Source organism: Felis catus, chromosome B2, assembly GCF_018350175.1.
Source record: "Felis catus isolate Fca126 chromosome B2, F.catus_Fca126_mat1.0, whole genome shotgun sequence".
NCBI lineage: Eukaryota > Metazoa > Chordata > Mammalia > Carnivora > Felidae > Felis > Felis catus.
The window spans coordinates 133,489,987-133,507,930 of NC_058372.1; the positions used below are offsets into that span (position 1 = coordinate 133,489,987).

The following is a 17,944-nucleotide window of genomic DNA, read 5'->3' on the forward strand; positions in this document are numbered from 1 at the left end:
CTTGGCCTTTCTTTGTCTTTTATGATATTGACAGGGTCTTTTAAGAGGGTAGGCTAGTTGTTTTGTGAAATATTCCTCCATCTGGGCTCCGTTTTAGGGTTCGGGTAGTGCATTTTTGATGTTACATTCTTTTCAGTTCACTACATCATGACGTCACTTCGTCCCATTGTTGGTGATACTAATTTTGATTATTTGATGAAGGTGATGTCCATCAAGTTTCTTCTGAGAAGTTAGAACTTTCCCTTTGCAGTTGGTAAATACTTTGTGGGCAGATAATCTGAGACCTCGTAAATGTCTTGCTCCTCATCAGACTTTTACCTGATGGTTTTAGATTCTCTCAATGATTGTTGCCTGAATCAGTTTTTATGGTGATGTTTACAAAACGATGATACTTGGGGTGCCTGGGTGACTCAGTCAGTTGAGCATCTGACTCGTGATTTTGGCTCAGGCCACGATCTCACAGTTTGGGATTGAGCCCCTGTCGCGCTCGGCACTGACAGCCCGGAACTTGCCTGGGAATCTCGCTCTCTGCCCCTCCCCCACTTGTACACTCATGTTCTCTCTCAAAATAAATAAATTAAAATAGAAATGATGATACTTATTCTTAAGTTGCTCATTATCTTGGATTAAACCCTCCAAAAGGTGTTTGTTTTTTAATAAGATGGACACTCTAGCTCAAATTATAATCTGGGTACTTTTGTTTCTATTGAATTATTTGTATTTTGGTACTTGAAAATGTGCCATTCTTCAGATACAAATGCTGCTTGTAAGCCCCGGAGGATGACCTGGAAACCAGTTGGTTGTGTCTGGTTAAATGTCCACAAAGTAGCTGCCAACCCAAATATCATTCTGAGTCAGCAGTCTTGTTTTATGGGCAGAACATTTCTTCTGCTTTGTATTCAAAAGGCAAGGGAACTCAGTAGACAAAAGTGGACAGATTCTACAGCAGCCCACCCTTGAAGCAGAGGCCTCGATGACAGGATGGGGGTCCGGGGGTCCGGTGATTGACCCTTGTGGCTCCCACTGTCCGGTGATTGGCCCTTGTGACTCCCCCGCTGTCCAGACCCTCAGCACAGCTTTCTCCCTCCCTTCTCCCCCAGTTAAAACCTGAGCTAAGGAAGGTATCAGGTGTCAACTATAATGCAAATACCTGATTTCTAAAAACGTCACCTCGCGAAGTGGTATTTATCATTTACCAGGGTTTACAATCTCGAGTTCCAGGAATACAGCTCTAACCAGAGGAGAACAAAGAGGGTGGGAATATACCTGACATCACGTCACCTGGAGACACTGCCCAATGGGGCTGCTAAGGCTGTATTTGGCCTGTAGGTGTGTGAGACCTGCATGATGGATGGATGGATGGATGGATGGATAGATAGATGTACAGGCAGACAGGAAGAAACATACATACGTACATACATACATAGAACAGACCTGCCCCCACCAGTTTGACAAAGGCTTCATTCATCCTTATTTTCCTACAATCTATCTGGTCTCTATATGCTTTCACTGAAAATATAAAAAAGGCCAAGTGAGTTTTCATTTGAACCTCTTCTATTTATATCCATTTACACTGCCTGTTGATGAGACTATCTGTTTTATTACGCCGATCTTAGATTTGCGTCAACTGGCTAACAAGCTTGAACGTTAGTTACATTTTTTGGTACTCACCAGTTAATCTCAAGAATATCTAGCGAGAAAGAGTTTTTTGCTGGGAACATTCTTTATAACTGTATTGGGGATGCATTTAGCTACAAATAACAGAAAACATGACATAAAGCAGCATGAAAAATAATACAGTGTTCATTTGATATATCCTCGTTCCAGGGGGGCGGTGTCTAGGGCTGTGCTGTGGCTCAGCTGAGCCTTCCGGTAGCCAGATTATATTGTTTGTTCTTTTTGTCAGTCTCTTGGTTTTCTAGTGGCTGCTGCCATCTCCCAGGTGGGAAGGAGAAACGGGGTGAAGAAGGTAAAAGGGCAAAAAGCCACAGGCGTACCCTTTAAAAAGCTTTCCTAGAAACCCTGTCCCACACATTCCAGTTTGTGTCACTCGTTTCTTCACGCAGCAGCTGTTCACTGGGCACCGGCTTTGTGTGCAGGACCCTGTTTGGGGCTCTAGGACATGTGATGAGCTGACATGAGCTGCACGTAGGGAGCTGGAGTAAATCATTTGTATGCTTTAGACTCTGCAACGGAGAAAAATAAAGCAAAGAAAGTCAGCCCAAAATTGGGACACGTGGCGACCACTGCCATAGGAGAGTTTGGGGATGTGCGTGTTTTGTTTTGTTTTTACATTTGATTGATTGATTGATTGATTGGAGACAGAGCACGATCAGGGGAGGGGCAGATTGAGAGGGAGACACAGAATCCAAAGCAGGCTCCAGGCTCTGAGCCATCAGCATAGAGCCCGATGCAGGGCTGAAACCCACAAACTGTGAGATCATGACCTGGGCCGAAGTCAGATGCTTAACCCACTGAGCCACCCAGGTGCCCCGACGTGCGTGTTTTTTGCTGACTGTCTTACTGCCCTGAACAAAATGAGTGTCTTAAGGAAGGAAGGAGACTAGACATTGGGTAGAAAGCTAGCAGTATTTTCCACAATAATTTAGTCTTTTATTTGTGTGTGTATACATCTGAAACAGTAATCTGCAAATTAGCTAGATGGCTAATAACTAAGCTGTGTATCTGGATGATTTGGATTCATTACTTTCAAGGAAGCCAACTGTAGGGGAGCCCATCTGGTTATTTCTAGGTGTGTATCTAGATTGGAAGTAGTCTTTACAGGGTTGGTTCTGCAAGTTGGAAAAGAAAAAAATAGGAAATAGCAGGTAATGTTCATTGAGTGTTGGTGCATGGGCCAGGAACTGACCTAAACACTTAACATTGACTTATTTAATACAACAACCCTGTGAGGTTTGCTCTGATATTATTCCTATTGCCAAAGGCAGAAACTGCGGCGCAGAGAGGTTAATAAGCTGCTCAAGGATACACAGCTAATGAAGTGACACAGCCTGGATTTTATCCCATTTGAGAGCCCGTGCTCCTAACCGTCACTCTACGATTCCAAAATACTTACAATTGCATTGCTTATGCAGATAGAGAGGTCAGGGGCACATTGAGTTCATTGGCTTTATGTAAATAGCAGCAGCTAAAACCCGCAGTCCTGTGGTCCTCTTGGAAGGAGAGACAAGTTTACTCTCATTCACATATAAGCTGCCTCAGTTATTTATTTACAGAGGCAGGAAGGTCCAAAATAAATCTCAAAACTTCACCTTCGCCAATGTTTATCAGCTCTTTTCTACTAAGTCTTTCACCAGAGTTGAAAACTCACTGATTTAGTTTCACTTTCTTTCATTACCTATGGCTACACTTGAACCGTTTCATGGTGAAAAAGCCCAAAAATATATCGCACGATGGAAGAGGAAGATAAATCAAAGGAGGGCAAGCCAATGGAGCGGTGTTGTGTGCTCGAATGAAATGGATGGCATCTGGTTTATAAATGTTCTATGCAAGCATTTACTCCGTTTGGACACCGCTTCCCTCTCGGATTTGTTTCATCTGGCTAGCTGATTACTCTTCTGACAGGGCGTCAAGTTTCCTTCCCACCCCCGCCCCCCCAAAGCCTCCTCCTTTTTTTTTTAATTTTTTTTTTAACATTTATTCATTTTTGAGACAGAGAGAGACAAGAGCATGAACAGGGGAAGGTCAGAGAGAGAGGGAGACACAGAATCCAAAACAGGCTCCAGGCTCCGAGCCGTCAGCCCAGAGCCCGACGCGGGGCTCGAACTCACAGACCGCGAGATCGTGACCTGAGCCGAAGTCGGACGTCCAGCAGACTGAGCCACGCAGGCGCCCCAAAAGCCTCCTCCTTTAACCCTTTGCCCTCCGAGAAGAAGCCCTGCTTGTGATCCTCGTGTTCTGGTTGCTTCTCTCTCTCCTGCCACCGTGGATCGCTCGCATCTCTCGTTGTGCCTTTTTCTCCCTCACTACCTGCCTCTGCCCGCCTGTTCACCTCCCTCATCGTCCCGCCTGCTCTCCAGGTGGGGTGAAGCTCCCCGGATGGCTCAGACTGGCCATGCGCTCCCACGGCATGCCGAGCCTCCGAGATGGCTGCTCCTTCCGGTGGGGTGCCCCGTCCCCGACTCCCTGAGCATCCCCCCAACCCTCCTTCTCTGGGCAGATCCTATCACACTTAGAAATCGAGCTCTGGTCTCCTGCCAGAAGTCTTCCCTAATTCACAGGGTTGGGGTACAGTGTCCTGCCGCTGGGCTCCGGAACTCCGCGCTCCCCTGCTCCCGTGGCAGTGGACCTCGGTTACAGGTGCACGCGTACGTGTGTGCGTCGGTGGAGGGGGGCCACCACCCACTCCCACCCCTGGGTCTTTCACATAAAAGACTTTCAGTAACGTCGGATCGATGAGTAAGTGGGTGAGTGTCACAAACGTGCTTCGTTCTTCTTCTCCATCCCGTAGAAGGCTTCTCGCCATTCTCGCAAACCGTAATTTGACTTCTTCCCCGGTGACTGAACTTTGCCCGGGAGCCCGACTCCTCCTCTCCCTGAAATGCCATCTGAGGTCAGTGCTGCAGAAGTAACCAACCCACGAGCCCCTCCCCACTCGCAGATCCTTGCCGGGTTCAGCACTGCTGCCTTTCCCGTGGGGTCTGCGTGTACTTTCGCCCTTGGGGTCTGTGGCGTTATGGGTTCTAGTTTGTCCTCACTTGATGCCCAGTCTTGGTGGTTCCCTTTTTTTCTGCCCATCCCTTACCATTGGAGTTCCCCAAGGGCTTTTTATCCATCCTGCAAGCTGTCCCCAGGTGCCCCCACTCAGGGCTTTGACCTCTTGTCTCTGGGCACCCACCTCACATACACATCTGTCCCTGTGCCCCGTTTCCCAATCGGGTGACCTGCGTGTTGCCGCGACTTGGCGGGTGCCTGCTCATTACTGTCACTGTCGCCCCAGATGCATTATCTTACCAGCACAACCCCTCGCTCCCTCCCTTCTTACCTTCTCACCTCTTACAACCTGCTCTTTGATCAGACGTCCCCTTTTCTGTCCTTGGGACCATTTTTCTGCACATCACGCAGCCTTGGCATTGTTATCTGTTGCTTTTCTTCCATGGTTCTAAAACTTTAATCGTGAATTCCTGTTGCTTCTACTTCTGTAACTTTTCCTGTGTTTCCTTCTTTTTCACCTTCACTACTGCAAGCAATACCTTTAATGCTCTTTTCGTGAACTAGGATAGTGTGTCCTAAAGTAGAATCTTTAGTCTCCCTAAAGTACAATCGGGCCATATGGAGCAGGCAGGGGATGCAGAGATCTCCCCAGTGGCACCTATAAATTAGGACCTGTGCGTGCTTGTGCTTTGATCAGAACGTCCCCGTGCAGCCCCAGCCTGGGGCTTCCCTCCCACCGCCAGCCTTGCCGTAGCCTCTCTCTCATCTCCCAGATGCCTCCTGGGCTGCTTGGAGCTCATTCCTTGAGAGCGTCTCCTTTCTTTAAGTGCCTTCTCAGTCTCTTCACTGGCCCTGTTCTTTCCACCTTTTGGAATCAGGTAGCCTTTGGCACAGATCTGACGTCTCAGGGTATTGTAACAAGTATCATCATCGTTGTAACGCTTACAACGCTCATTGGCTCATTTCTATTATTGGACACCGTGCTAATCACTTTTACTGTATTTTGTCATTTAATTTTTCACGGACTCCTTGAAGTATGTACCATTTTTGAGAGTGATCAGCTTGTCTAAGGTCTCAGAGCTAGAGACAAAAAAACCTTATCCAGTCTGAATGCCATGACAGCCTTGGGGTGAAGATACCCTGTGTGACTGCAGACTCTCTGGGTTCAAACCCAGGCTATTTCTTACCTGGATCTTGGTGTCTATGGTCTCCCCAACTGTAAAAGGAAGATGATCTGTACAGTATATACCTCACTTAATAAGCTATCCAGCACCTAATAAGTGCCCAATAAACTTGTCTGTTATCTATGTTGTCTGGTCCAAATTCAGGCCCTCGCCTGGGGGCTCTAGCTTTGTGTACTTCCTGAATCCTACCTGGTCTAGCATGATCTCGAGCTCCAGGAGGCTGAGAGCTCACATTCTTCCCCTCTTTGAATTTTCTTCAGTGTCCAAAAGAGTTGTTTTCACAGAGCAAGGGCTCATTAAATACTTGCATTGAAAGCATTGATTGTTCAGTTCTTTGAAATAGGGCTAAAACTGGATTGTCCCCAGGACCGGAATTACAGAAGACGTACTTTGGTCTTACCTGTTACCCAGCATGTGTCAGTGTCTCCTTAAACCAGTAGCAATGTAATAAGCAAGTGCTTTCCGATGGTGAATATTCACATTTAAAAGACACCTGTCCAGACATTTTAGGGGCGCCTGGGTGGCTCAGTAGGTTGAGCGGCTGAGTCTTGATTTTGGCTCAGGCCGTGATCCCAGGGTTATGAGATCAAGCCTCTCGTCAGGCTCCGTGCTGAGCGTGGAGCCTGATTAAGATTCTCATTCTCTCTGCCTCTGTCTCCGTCCCCATCCCCATCTCTTCCCCCCACATCCCTCTCCCCAGCTCACTTGTTCTCTCTCTCTCTAAAAATTTTTTTTTAAAAACACATGTAGTATACAGAATAGTAGCTTCCACAAATCCCCAAATCTATATCTAAGGGCTGCTCCCCTTCCTCCGCCCCCCCAATTCCATTTTGTAATCTTGTTCAAGTCCCCTCAGATTTTTCCTTCTCTGTTAAATAGAGATGACAGACCAGGGGTGCCTGGGGGGCTCAGTCAGTTAAGCTCAGGTCCTGATCTCACAGTTTGCGGGATCGAGCCCAAGTTGGGCTCCGTAGTGACAGTGTGGAGTCTGCTTGGGATATTCTCTCTCTCTCTCTCTCTGTCTCTCATATAAATAAATAAAACTTAAAAAAGAAATGACCACATATTACCTCCAGATAAAGGTACAACATTGAGAACTACACACAAAATATTACAGTTTTTTAAAAAGTCCTTAAAACTTGTAACAGCTGCAATTTTGTGGGAGGTTACATTTATTTTATCTTACTTTATTTTTGGTGACAAGCTCACTGAGATATAATTCACATACCATACGACTCACCCATGGAAGAGATCCAGTTCAGCGGTTTTTGATGGAGTTACAGTTTTGTGCCTGTCCCCACAATCGATTTGGGAATATTTTCGTCAATTCCAGAAGAAGCCCCGCCGCCTTGAGCTGCCCTACCGCTTCTGTCACCCCTGAACAACCCGCTAACTGAGTTTCTGTTTCTATAGATTTGCCTCTTGTGGACGTTCCGTGGAAATGCAGTCACATGCGGTTTAAGGGACTGTTTCACTCAGCGTACTGTTCTCACGGCTCATCCCCATGGGTTCCTTTTGTTCTATGAAATGTGCCACATTTCACTTATCCACTTACTGAATGGTGGACACCTAGGGTTGTTTGGACTTTCTGGCAATTAGGAACAGTGTTGCTGTGGACATTTGTATACAAGTTGATGCGTGGTGTTCTTGGGGACTTGAAGTGTGTAAGGCATTCTCCTCTGGGTAAGTTGTTTCCTCCGAGGGACCTCCGCCCTCTTGCTCAACAAGAAGTTTCTCGGTCCCGGAGACTGGGCCGGAGAGGGCTTCGGGTCCATCCCTTGTGGACGCCCCTGAAAACGGATGGGGTCTGCCGTCTGTCCGGGGTTGCGTGTCCTGCTGTGTGACAAGGTGGGGCTCCCCGTGCTCATTCTCAGACGTAGAAGGAAGCACTAGAAACCCGCGGGCCGCGCGGTTACCAACCTTCCTTTGGAACAGATTAGATTCACTGAGAATTGCTGATGAGGTCTGCACGTTGCTGGGAAGTCCAGGTCAAGCCGCGTCCCCTGGAGCTGAGACCACGCATCCTGTTTCCACATCCTGTTTGTGGCAGGGCCGTGGGTCGGGGAGGGGAATGCCAGACCTTTCCCATGGGGGCCATGCGCCTGGGATGGGGAAGCCACGTGGAGGCGTGTCCTTCAGAATAGTTCACAAGTCGGTCCTGTCCCGTTCAGGTGGATGTGTCCTTGCTGTGTCCCCGCTGGCCTCCCGGGAGGAGGAGGTGGGCGCTGGCATTAGAACCTGAACCTGAGTTTCAGCTCTGCTGGTCGTGGGATCAGAAACAGTTTATTTAAGTGCCCCAAGCCTCAGCTTTCTCATCCACAAAATGTGCACAATAAACGCTCCTTCTGAGGGGGGGCTGTGTGAAGCACGGCGCCTGACATCTGCTAGGTGCTCACGTCTCGCTTGTTCTCGCTCGTCCGCCTCCGTGGCCTGTGGCCTGTGGCCCGTGGCCCGGCCGATGGCAGTGGCAGCCGTGTGTGCGGTTCCTCCATCTGTCGGATGGTGTCGTACCCAGAACTCGTCAATGGCCACGGCCACTTAAACTACGCCATTCTCAAAAGAGATTTGTTTTTAATTAAAAAAAAAAAAATGCCATTCCTCCATGCTCCTCACTCGGGAAGGCTGGGGACAGCAACCGGTCTCAGAGCTCATGCGACGGGCTGAAGTATGTGTGTGTGCGGGCGGGATCTGTGTCTGCACACGTGTGTGCTCCGTCGCATAGCATATCTGAGGGGCTCAGCATTCCAGAATGCAGGGGCTCGGGGCGGGAGCAGCTGTGCTCGAATTCTCCACCTCAGCTGTTCCCCCACTGCAAACCCCGTTGCCCTTCGCTTCATCTGGTGAGGGAGCCCCAGCTGCCCCAGCCGGAGACCACGCGCCCGGGCCGCAGCCGGAGGCCGCGTGTGCGTGGTGGCCGGAGACAGGCCACTGCCGGGAGGTATGTAGGACGCGAGGGGGCTGGGGTTGGGTCTGTGCCCTGCAGAAGTGAACGGGACACTGGGCAGCGGTGGGGGTGGGGCTGGGGAGGGGAGGCGATCGGTAAGCAAATGGCAGTCCCGTCCCGCCAGGAACAGGGGAAGCCCCACACCTACGACCACTGTATCGTATAAAGTAAATGGTGTAGCTCACAGTACAGGAAATGGGGGAGGCGGTGAGGAAGGCCGAATGACCAAGATCGCCACCCCCACACAGCTCCAGTGAGGCAGAGGTGGACTTCTAGCCCGCATCCATTTATCTGCCTGCCAAGGTCAGGCCATCACACGGACCAAACGCTGGTGCATCAGGAAAGACCAGCGACGGGCCAGGCAGCAATGGGGTGTAACCGAATAAACATTGTCCAGATCTCTGCTGTGTGCGCAGATTTGCTAGGTGCCGGGAGGATGCGTGGGGTGCCCGGGTCACTGTCCTCTTTTCGGCCCGAAGGAGCCATGACCGCATGATCCTGATGTGACGGGAGCGCAGTGCAGAGGAACAGCAGGGGAGGGCCGGCCAGGCCCCTGCATGGGCCGCAGGCTCAGAAGTTCGGCACCAGGCTGGGTTTTGCTGGAGGAGCCGACGTCACGGTGACGTCATCGCAGGGTTTTGACTGCATGTGCTCGTTGGGGCTGGTTCCACAGCCCCGGCCAGGCTGTCTCCTTCTGTGTCCGGTGATGTGGCCGCAAGGCAGCCGCACTGGCATTCGGGGCCAAAAGGCTGCAGGCAGAGTGGGGGATAGACGGTGACCTGCCATCTGCCGAGATGGGCACCTCCTCTGTCACCAGCTCCAGGCAAGCCTCCAGTTTCGACTCACCGGGAACCTGGAGAGGAGCTGGCATCCTGGCTGCGGAGCCACAGGGCCTGAAGAGCAGACTGCCTCTGCTTTCTGCCTGTCACGTGACTTACAGGACCCATGCTGATGTAGAACAGGGCGGGGAAGGGAATTCTGGGAGACGGACTCCAGCTGAGCCAGGTTGACAGGCCACAGATGCACCACAGGTACCCAAAGGAGCGAGCAGCACAGGGATGATGGCGGGGGTGGGGGGGTGGTTCTTAGGCACAGGTGGAGGGCAACGGCATTCCAGGAAGACATGAGGGCCTGCAAAGGTGTGTGGGTGCAGCATGTCGGGGGTAGGCCGGTGGTTCAGGGTTCAGGGTCTCACAAGCTGGGAGGTCTTCAGAGCAGCCCAGAGGTTGCGCAGGGGTGGATTTTGTGTGTGAGAAGGGCCATTGTCAATGTGAGGAGATGAGGTCTAGATGCCCCCAGGAGGCAGGGAGACCAGTGGTCAAAGGGACACATCCTGAAGGTCCAAAACTTGCCTGAACTTTTATTATGCTTCTAGTTTTTCAATTCTTTCCGTCCCACTGGCAAATTCCTTCAGTCTTTAAGGAGTGTCTCCTGCATACTAGGGATGGGTACGTGGCCCCCAAGATGAACCCTGGCCCCCAAGCTTTTGTCTGTAAGCCTGGCTGCTTGATCCTACTGTGTGCTTGTATCCTGAATTCTCTTCTGAAAACTGCCCTTGTAATCTGCTTACTAGATTTTGGGGGTCTTGGAGTAGAAGGATGTAAGGAGGGAATGGAGAAGGAAGGATGGGGAATGTGTCTCGCGGATTCAACTAGTGTCCCAGGCATATCCATACCTCACAGTTAGCTGGAGAGACAGACGCTCAGGCCCCTCCAAGGCCTGACGAATGGACTTCTCCAGATGTGGTGGAGACGTGGAACTGTGGAGTCTTTAATAAATTTTCCAGGCGGCTCTTAGGCAGCCAGCGTGGTCGAATCACTGCCGAAACCTATTTCTTACGTTAGGTTGACGCTCTCTGCTTCTGCTGCACGTCTCCATCACCAGGGGCAGGGGGGTGGCACTCAGCTGATGCTGGTAGAGGTCATTTGTCATCACGGTGACCCTTGGGGCCGCTTCCTGGTGTCTCTGTCGGGTGCTGGCGCGTCACTTCAGATAGAGCCTCGGGATCAGAAGGGGGAAGGATGTGAAGCAATCTGAGAGCAAAAGTGAGACGAGCCAGCGGAGTGAGCGCGTAGCTCGGCGGCTGCAAAGGCAGAGGACACGCGTGGGAATTGAAAACCGAGATCTGAGCGGTGACGGAAGTTAACTAGGTTCACTGTGGTGATCATTTCGCAATATATACAAATACCGACTCGTTATGTTTTACTCCTGAAGCTGATTTGTCACATGTCAGTTATATCTCAGTTTTTAAAAAGAGAGAGAGCGAGAGATCTGAGAAGACAGGAAAGCCTGAGTTCTCAGCTTCATAGTGTTTATAACATAAAAATTTTCCATCAGCTGTGTCTGAAGGAATTAAAAGTAGGGCTGTGGCAGTGGTCACCGCGGAAGGGACCCAATCCTTGGTGCCGCCCGGCAGGAGAAGTAGGACAGGCACGTGGCTCCCACCGCCACGTCCTGGACGGTGACTGGCCACTGGGACCGGCGAGGCGAGGAAGGGCCCGCAGCTCCGCCAGCTTTGGCCTTCAGAGGCCGCTTCTCGACTCCGCTGCTCCCCTCAGAACAGCTGACACAACAGAGGCTGACAGCCCCAGCCCCCGCGTCCCTCCCGGGCTCCTCTGTGCCCAGACAGCACAGCGGCCCGCAGGGCCGGCATGGCTCGGGGCCGTGGTGAATGGGAGCCGCTGTTTGTTTCCACTGAGAAAGTTCTGACCCGCTTCCGGAGCCATCGCCATGGAAACAGACCTTGGAGATAATTGAATGGAGCCTCTTTTCCTCCGTCTCCCTTCTCCCTTTCCCCACGCCGAGGCTGAGGCTCTCAGGGGCCGACTCTTTGCAGCCCGCCTTTCCCTGCAGGTTCCTGCGCATTTGACAAGAACAGCAAAGGCCCGGTGCCCGCCAGTGACCCCACGTGCACCCCATAGCAGGCGGGGTGGCGGTCGTTTTCATAGCTGTTCTTGAGCGGAGGCCCGTGTACTACGCGTCCTGATGGCCGTGGCCTTCCACGGGGACGTGTCCATCCAGCCGGCCCCACATCTCAGCCACAGTTCCTTGCAGAAGAGCCTTTCTTGCACCACAGATTTCTTACATGTATGCACTCAAGTTTAAAGGGGAAGTAGAAGGGAAGTGATTTGGAAGTGATTTTGCTTCGTTTACAGAATAAGTAGCCAGCATATGGTATTTTTCTCCTTTTATAAAAACTGGCTTTTGGGGGTGAAAACAATGGGCTAAAAGCCCTGTTTTATTTTGCTTTTGACAATAATTCAGTAATTCTTAAAATATAAAGACCTAAGTAAAATTTAAAATTCACATCGAGGCCATAAAGGAAAGGCATTGGTTTTTACTGGTTGCACCCAAAGCAGAAGAGGACGTTAAGGTTTCCTTTCGTTCAACACCTTCGTACGCCTACCGAGGAAGCGTCAAAAATCAGTGCTTGGGGCGCCTGGGTGGCGCAGTCGGTTAAGCGTCCGACTTCAGCCAGGTCACGATCTCGCGGTCCGTGAGTTCGAGCCCCGCGTCAGGCTCTGGGCTGATGGCTCAGAGCCTGGAGCCTGTTTCCGATTCTGTGTCTCCCTCTCTCTGACCCTCCCCAGTTCATGCTCTGTCTCTCTCTGTCCCAAAAATAAATAAAACGTTTGAAAAAAAAAAAATTAAAAAAAAAAAATCAGTGCTTGACCTGTGTCTGTGAACGCCAGTGGCCAAGTGACAAACTTAAATTGCACTTTCACTGCCAATAAGTAGAGAAAACGGACACCGTTTTGGCTTGAGGCTCACAGTTTCGTCCCTGGTACCGTGAATCCAGTGGTGATTCAGACACGAGAGGCCCTTCCTTTCCTGAATCAGGTGTTTTAATGGGGTGAAAATCGGGTTGGGGCCAAAAGAGCTGCGTTTAAGCCCCAGCTCTGTGACCCGCAATTGGATAAGCCGCTTACGCGAACTTGCCAGGCATCCTCTTCTTTATCTGTATAATGGGGCTGTTTCAGGGTCTCCGTGAGCCCGACATACAGTGAGATCTATATGAACGTGCTTGGTAAACCCAGACCAATGCTTTGTAGAAGTTGGTCATTTTTAGTTCTTAACCACTGAATGCGTTAGGATTGTATTCAGTCGTACGTAACCGAACCTGACTGCGGAGTTCAGGCAAATGGAGGCATATTTTTTCATAGAGCAAGGAGGCCAGAGGTGGGTACTTCAAGGCTGGTACAGCTGCTCAAGGAAGCATCTGGCCACTGACACTTAGTCTCCGAGGGGGTGTATGGGGAAGTGAGTATCTTAACAGGGTATCCTGCCGCCCAAACCAAATCTTGGTTCTCTTAAGAAAGGGGGATATTGAAATGGGAGACAGCTAGTCCTGCCAGCTGTAGTCACTCATTCAGCTGGTCTTTTTTTCTGTTTTTAAAGTTTATTTTGAGAGGGAGTATGTATGCCCGCATGCACATGCGAGCAGGGGAAGGGCAGAGAGGGAGGGCTCCATGCTGTCAGCGTGGTGCCCAGTGCGGGGCTCGATCTCATGAACCGTGAGATGACGTCCTTGAGCCTAACTCAAGAATAGGACACCCGACCGACTGCTCCACCCGGGCACCCCAGCTCTTTTCTTACAACCCGTCAATATAAAGCACCTCGTGATGTTGTAAACGCCTGGAAGGTACGGACCATGTTGCATTCATTTCCCTTACCAAGCCGCAGAGGGCTTCATTATCCACGCCAAACAGTAGATACCAAGCAAAGAAAATCATCGTTGGTTGTTTTTAGACGAGAATGGTCAGTTACTGAACTCCCCGAACTTATGTAAACGTACTGAACTTGCATAAAAAAATAGTATCAAACACCATGTGGTTGGTGTGTCACAGGAATATTCTGATTAGTTACTAAGTGTTCAGGACTTGGGAAGGCATTTGTCACTTCTCGAGGCTGGAATATATATGGTTACTTTCAGTAGTGTTACAACATCAGAGCTGCCATCCCCACAGCACGTTTGCATCAGCTTCTTGGACAGGCCGGGCCCATGAAGTGCCAGGCGAAGAATAACATGGCCCAGATGGAGAAGAGGAGACCCACTGGGAGGGTTTCGGAAATCTTGGAAGGTGACGGTATGCTTTCCCGTGTCTCCTTCTCCCTGCCCTGAGCCCACATCTGCGGGCTTGTGCAGCTCTGCACTCTGCCCGTTGTATAGTCCCGGCCCGAGAAAGGTTGTAGCTGAGAAACACCCAGGTCGTGGCCCTCCACCATGGGGCGGGGGGATGACGTTTGGCTCATTTTTAGGCATGGGACTTAAATTTCTGCGGGTGTCCTGCATCATTCGCTTCTGGTGCAAGTTACCATTCCACGGATGAAAGAACACGGATCTCTTTCAGTCTACCTTTGTGACGGATTTTCAGACTCGAGAAGGATGGAGGCTGTTCGTGGCCTGGAAAGCCTGTTGGCCACCGCTGAGGTGCCAGGGAACCAGCCCCTTACATGTCAGAAAGCTGCAGTGCTCTCTGAGAAGGACGGAGAGAAACTTGACTCCACAGGGAGAGCTGGTTGGAGGAAAAGACCCGCAGTCCTAACCGCTAGCATCTCGTTAGTGACGCTTCACGTGTACAAACGTGTTCTAAATACCATACAAGTTATAGTTCACCGAAATCTCCAGAAAACGTACGTGATAGGTAATATTGTATCCCTTTTGCACAGCAGGAAACTGGGATTCACTGAGGCAAAGTAATCTGTCGAGTTACTGGTTGGTAAATGGTAGGGCTGGGCTTTGAACACGGGAGGTTGGGCTCTAGAACCCCACATCATGAGCCATGGTGTTAGGTAGCTGTCTGGGCGGGGGTAGTGGGCTGTAGAAAATGTTCCCGTCTGCCCATCTCTACCTTGGCATCATAGTCAATCGCTGGTGTGTGTATGTGCGTGCGTGCATGAGTGCTGTTCTAAGAAAAACATGGGTTGCTTTTGTAAAGTGTAATCGAAAAGTAGAACAGGAGTCACTATGTCCATCCTACCTATTTGGGGGAAATTAATGTTAAAGAGAGAGAGATAGGCTTGATTTGCAGCAGAAAAGATCACGTGTGGATACCTAGAACTCCCTTGTACCTGATGTCATTAGCAGGGGATTGAAGCATAACAAAAATGATTGTTGCTATTGTTGTTAGATTGTTGTTGCGTACCTAGATTGACTGTGCCTCTCTCTTATTTTTCTGAATAAGATCCCCTTTGGAAACCTCTCCTATATAATGACTAGGGTCACCTACAGTGATTCGGATGGCAATTGTCCACCAAAGATATCATTTAAAAAGGGGGGTAGGGCAGAAAAAAAGTTGAAAATGTCAAAACTCATGGCTGGAAGTATCAAACCTTTTAAATGGCCTTTCAGAACTTTTCAAGCGCTCGATCGGTAGGGTAAGAGGTCCTCTTCAAATTGGAAATAAACGTCGGATGGTACTGTTGTTTGGAGATCGTATATCCACACATCACTGCCATTTCTTTGGGAGAGTTGATATCACCCGATGGGTGGGTCCAAACCATTTCCTGTGGTGTATACATCCATACTGAACATCTCTTCAACGTCATCAAAAAATTATTTCGTGTACCCTGTGCCGTATGCAAGAATCTAAATCGGTACAGATCTTACTGTTTAAGGAGGACAATAGGTGATCAGCAAATGGGAATATTATGATGCTGGACAATGTGGATGAAGACCCACTGACGTCATATTCAGTCATTGTGAGAAAAACAATGGATGTGAGAAAATGTGAATTGCTCGTACCGAGTGCAGTTGAGAAGAGGAATTGTTACGGCCATCTGGATTATTTGAGGGAAGTTAATGCTAAAAAAAAAAATTAAAAGGAGGAACTGTGGCAGTATAGAAACTAAGCCGAGCACAGGGCCTAGTGGCCATCGTTGGTGGAATGAGGGTGGCAGGGCTCTGGACAGAGACCGAGAGCGTTCATCCTTTGGGGTCCGGTGATAGTTATAAGAGGTCACCCTGACTGGGGTCTTACCAGTTGCCAAGTTCATGTGATTCTAACAGCCCGTTAAGGTAGGTACTGATTTTATCATCACTACCTGACATGAGAGGGAAGGCATGGCTTAGATTTGTGACCGCACTGTCACGGGTGTGCCTGACTCTGAGTGTGTGAGTGCTGAGCATGGGCTGTGTCCGGCCCTTGCCTTGGATTTGGTCCTCCCGACACCTGCCTTGATCATTTATGAAGGTGACCTTGCAACGAAAGCCAGAAGGAGAGACTGGGAATAGGCTGAAATGAAAGAAAAGGCCTGTAGGCATGGAGTGTTTTGACCAGGGTGACAAAGTGTCACCAACATTGTCATTGATACTAAATAATCTTGGAGCTCAAAAAATACACCGGATTTGAGCAACAGAATTACTTTCAATCCTAGCCAGTAAGTTTGCAAGTTAAGTTCTATTATGTGCCAGCAACTGTTGGCAGGGAAGGGCCAGATCTAGGGTGAAGGAAGAGAGACCCCTTGCTCCTTAAACCTGCCTGGCGCTGAGAGTGAGCAGCTCTAGCACGGTGGACCCTTGTGTCCCTCCTGCCCTGGCCCTGGTCCCATGGGGTCCCATGGCTGACCCTTGAATTTTTATAGCAGACAGTAGATAGCGTAAACAGACATTTGTTTTATACGTATTTTTATGAAATAGGGGAGATAGGCTCCCATGATGAAAAATATCTTCGCTATCCAAAGAATAATAAGAAATACCAAATTTAAGGAATTACCTATTTTCGACAAAATGATTTGTTACGAAATAAGCAGAATGTGAATATAAGTAGTTAGTCATATTTAAGGAAGGCATATCAACTGAGAAGAAATAATCAGCATATAAGAAACCCATGAACACGTAAGAAAAAAATCAACTACTCTAAAGCTCCTCAACCCTTTCAGCTCCTTTTCCCCTCCCACTCCCACGCACAATTCCATAGCACAGATGTCTCCGTCCCTTTTCTGCGTCTTGAGGAAAATGCTACTGGCACTGGGGACCGCCTTGGCAGGCCTGGGATGATGCAGGAAGGGACCCAGACGCAGCAAAAGCCCTGATTCAAAATTCAGCAGGAAAGAAACTAATGAAGAAGTGAATTTCCGGAGACTCAAGATAAAGGAAACTTAAAAATCTCTTAAGTATAGGTTTTCCAGTAACGTATAACACATGTTCCATTCTTAGAAATTAGGTTATTGCTTCTCGCTCTCTCTCTCTCTCTCTCTCTCTCTCTCATAATGAAGTTTTCTGGACAGCCCATCAAAACAAAAACATGAGGTCTATTTTGGGAACTCTTTTTTATGTTTGGGCGTTTGTTACACTTTGCTTGCGTGCCGGAGTCAGTATGTTGCAAAGAGACGGAGTTGCCTTTGCCTGGAGGTACCTGAGACTATTTATGTAAATGGACATAAGAAGAAAAATGAGCCTGAGCCAAAGTACGTGGCCTCTTTCCTGTCAACTCGCAGACAGAGTCTGCACGAGCAGCATAACCCGATCCTGCTCTTGAAATACTTGGTTCTAAGAAACTCATAGGCCACGTTCACATTTGGTGTTGAAAACATGCTCTGTCTTCCCCGGTTCTTCTGAGCCTATCATTTTAGTAACTCACCCAGCAACAGGGTTAGGACGCATGTAACGTAATACGAATTTCTGTTGTGTAAACGAGAAACGACAGGGTGATGTGCGTGGGGCGCTGGACTCTGCAGTCAGAGATGTGGCTTCTAAACCCACTTAGGTCCCTGCCTGGCTCTGTGCCCTTATCCGGATTATCGCTCCGTAGTCTCGGGATGGGCGATCGGGTTGGTGATAAGAGTGTTTTCTTTAAGAGGTAGAATTCCACACAAATGTAAAGAATCTCCTTTGGACCTTTGTCCTGTTGCTCCTTGTCTGTGGCCACCTGGAGGGCTCTACTGTAAAGCCACAGACTCCAGAGAAAAGAAAACAGAGCAACCTAGAATTTACCCTGTCTGGCATCTGAGGCAGCAATATAGCTTGCGTAAAACCGATTTTAATGTTATTTCAGCCGGGAAGGGTGAAAGCGTGTTCCCGGTTTTCCTTCCCCGCACGGACTCCTTCTCCTAAGTCCCGCTGCCTGCTTCACCTTCTTTCCCTGAGCTCGAGGACTGGGTTGCCCTTGAGCCCAGGCCTCCTGCCACTTCTCTTCATTGT

At 49.4% G+C, this 17,944-nt stretch overlaps 1 protein-coding gene across 14 annotated transcripts in view; it reads left to right on the top strand.

Annotated features, from left to right (window-relative positions):
• SASH1 (SAM and SH3 domain containing 1) overlaps positions 1-17,944 on the top strand; it is a 337,965-nt gene that overhangs the window by 230,791 nt on the left and 89,230 nt on the right. The window contains exon 1 of one of the 14 annotated variants that reach the window (XM_045058621.1): positions 13,622-15,820. The exons of the other annotated variants lie outside the window; for them this stretch is intronic. The gene's annotated coding sequence lies outside the window, so the exon portion shown is untranslated. Of the gene's footprint in view, positions 1-13,621; positions 15,821-17,944 lie in introns of those variants that run through there. 14 annotated transcript variants of the gene reach the window in all.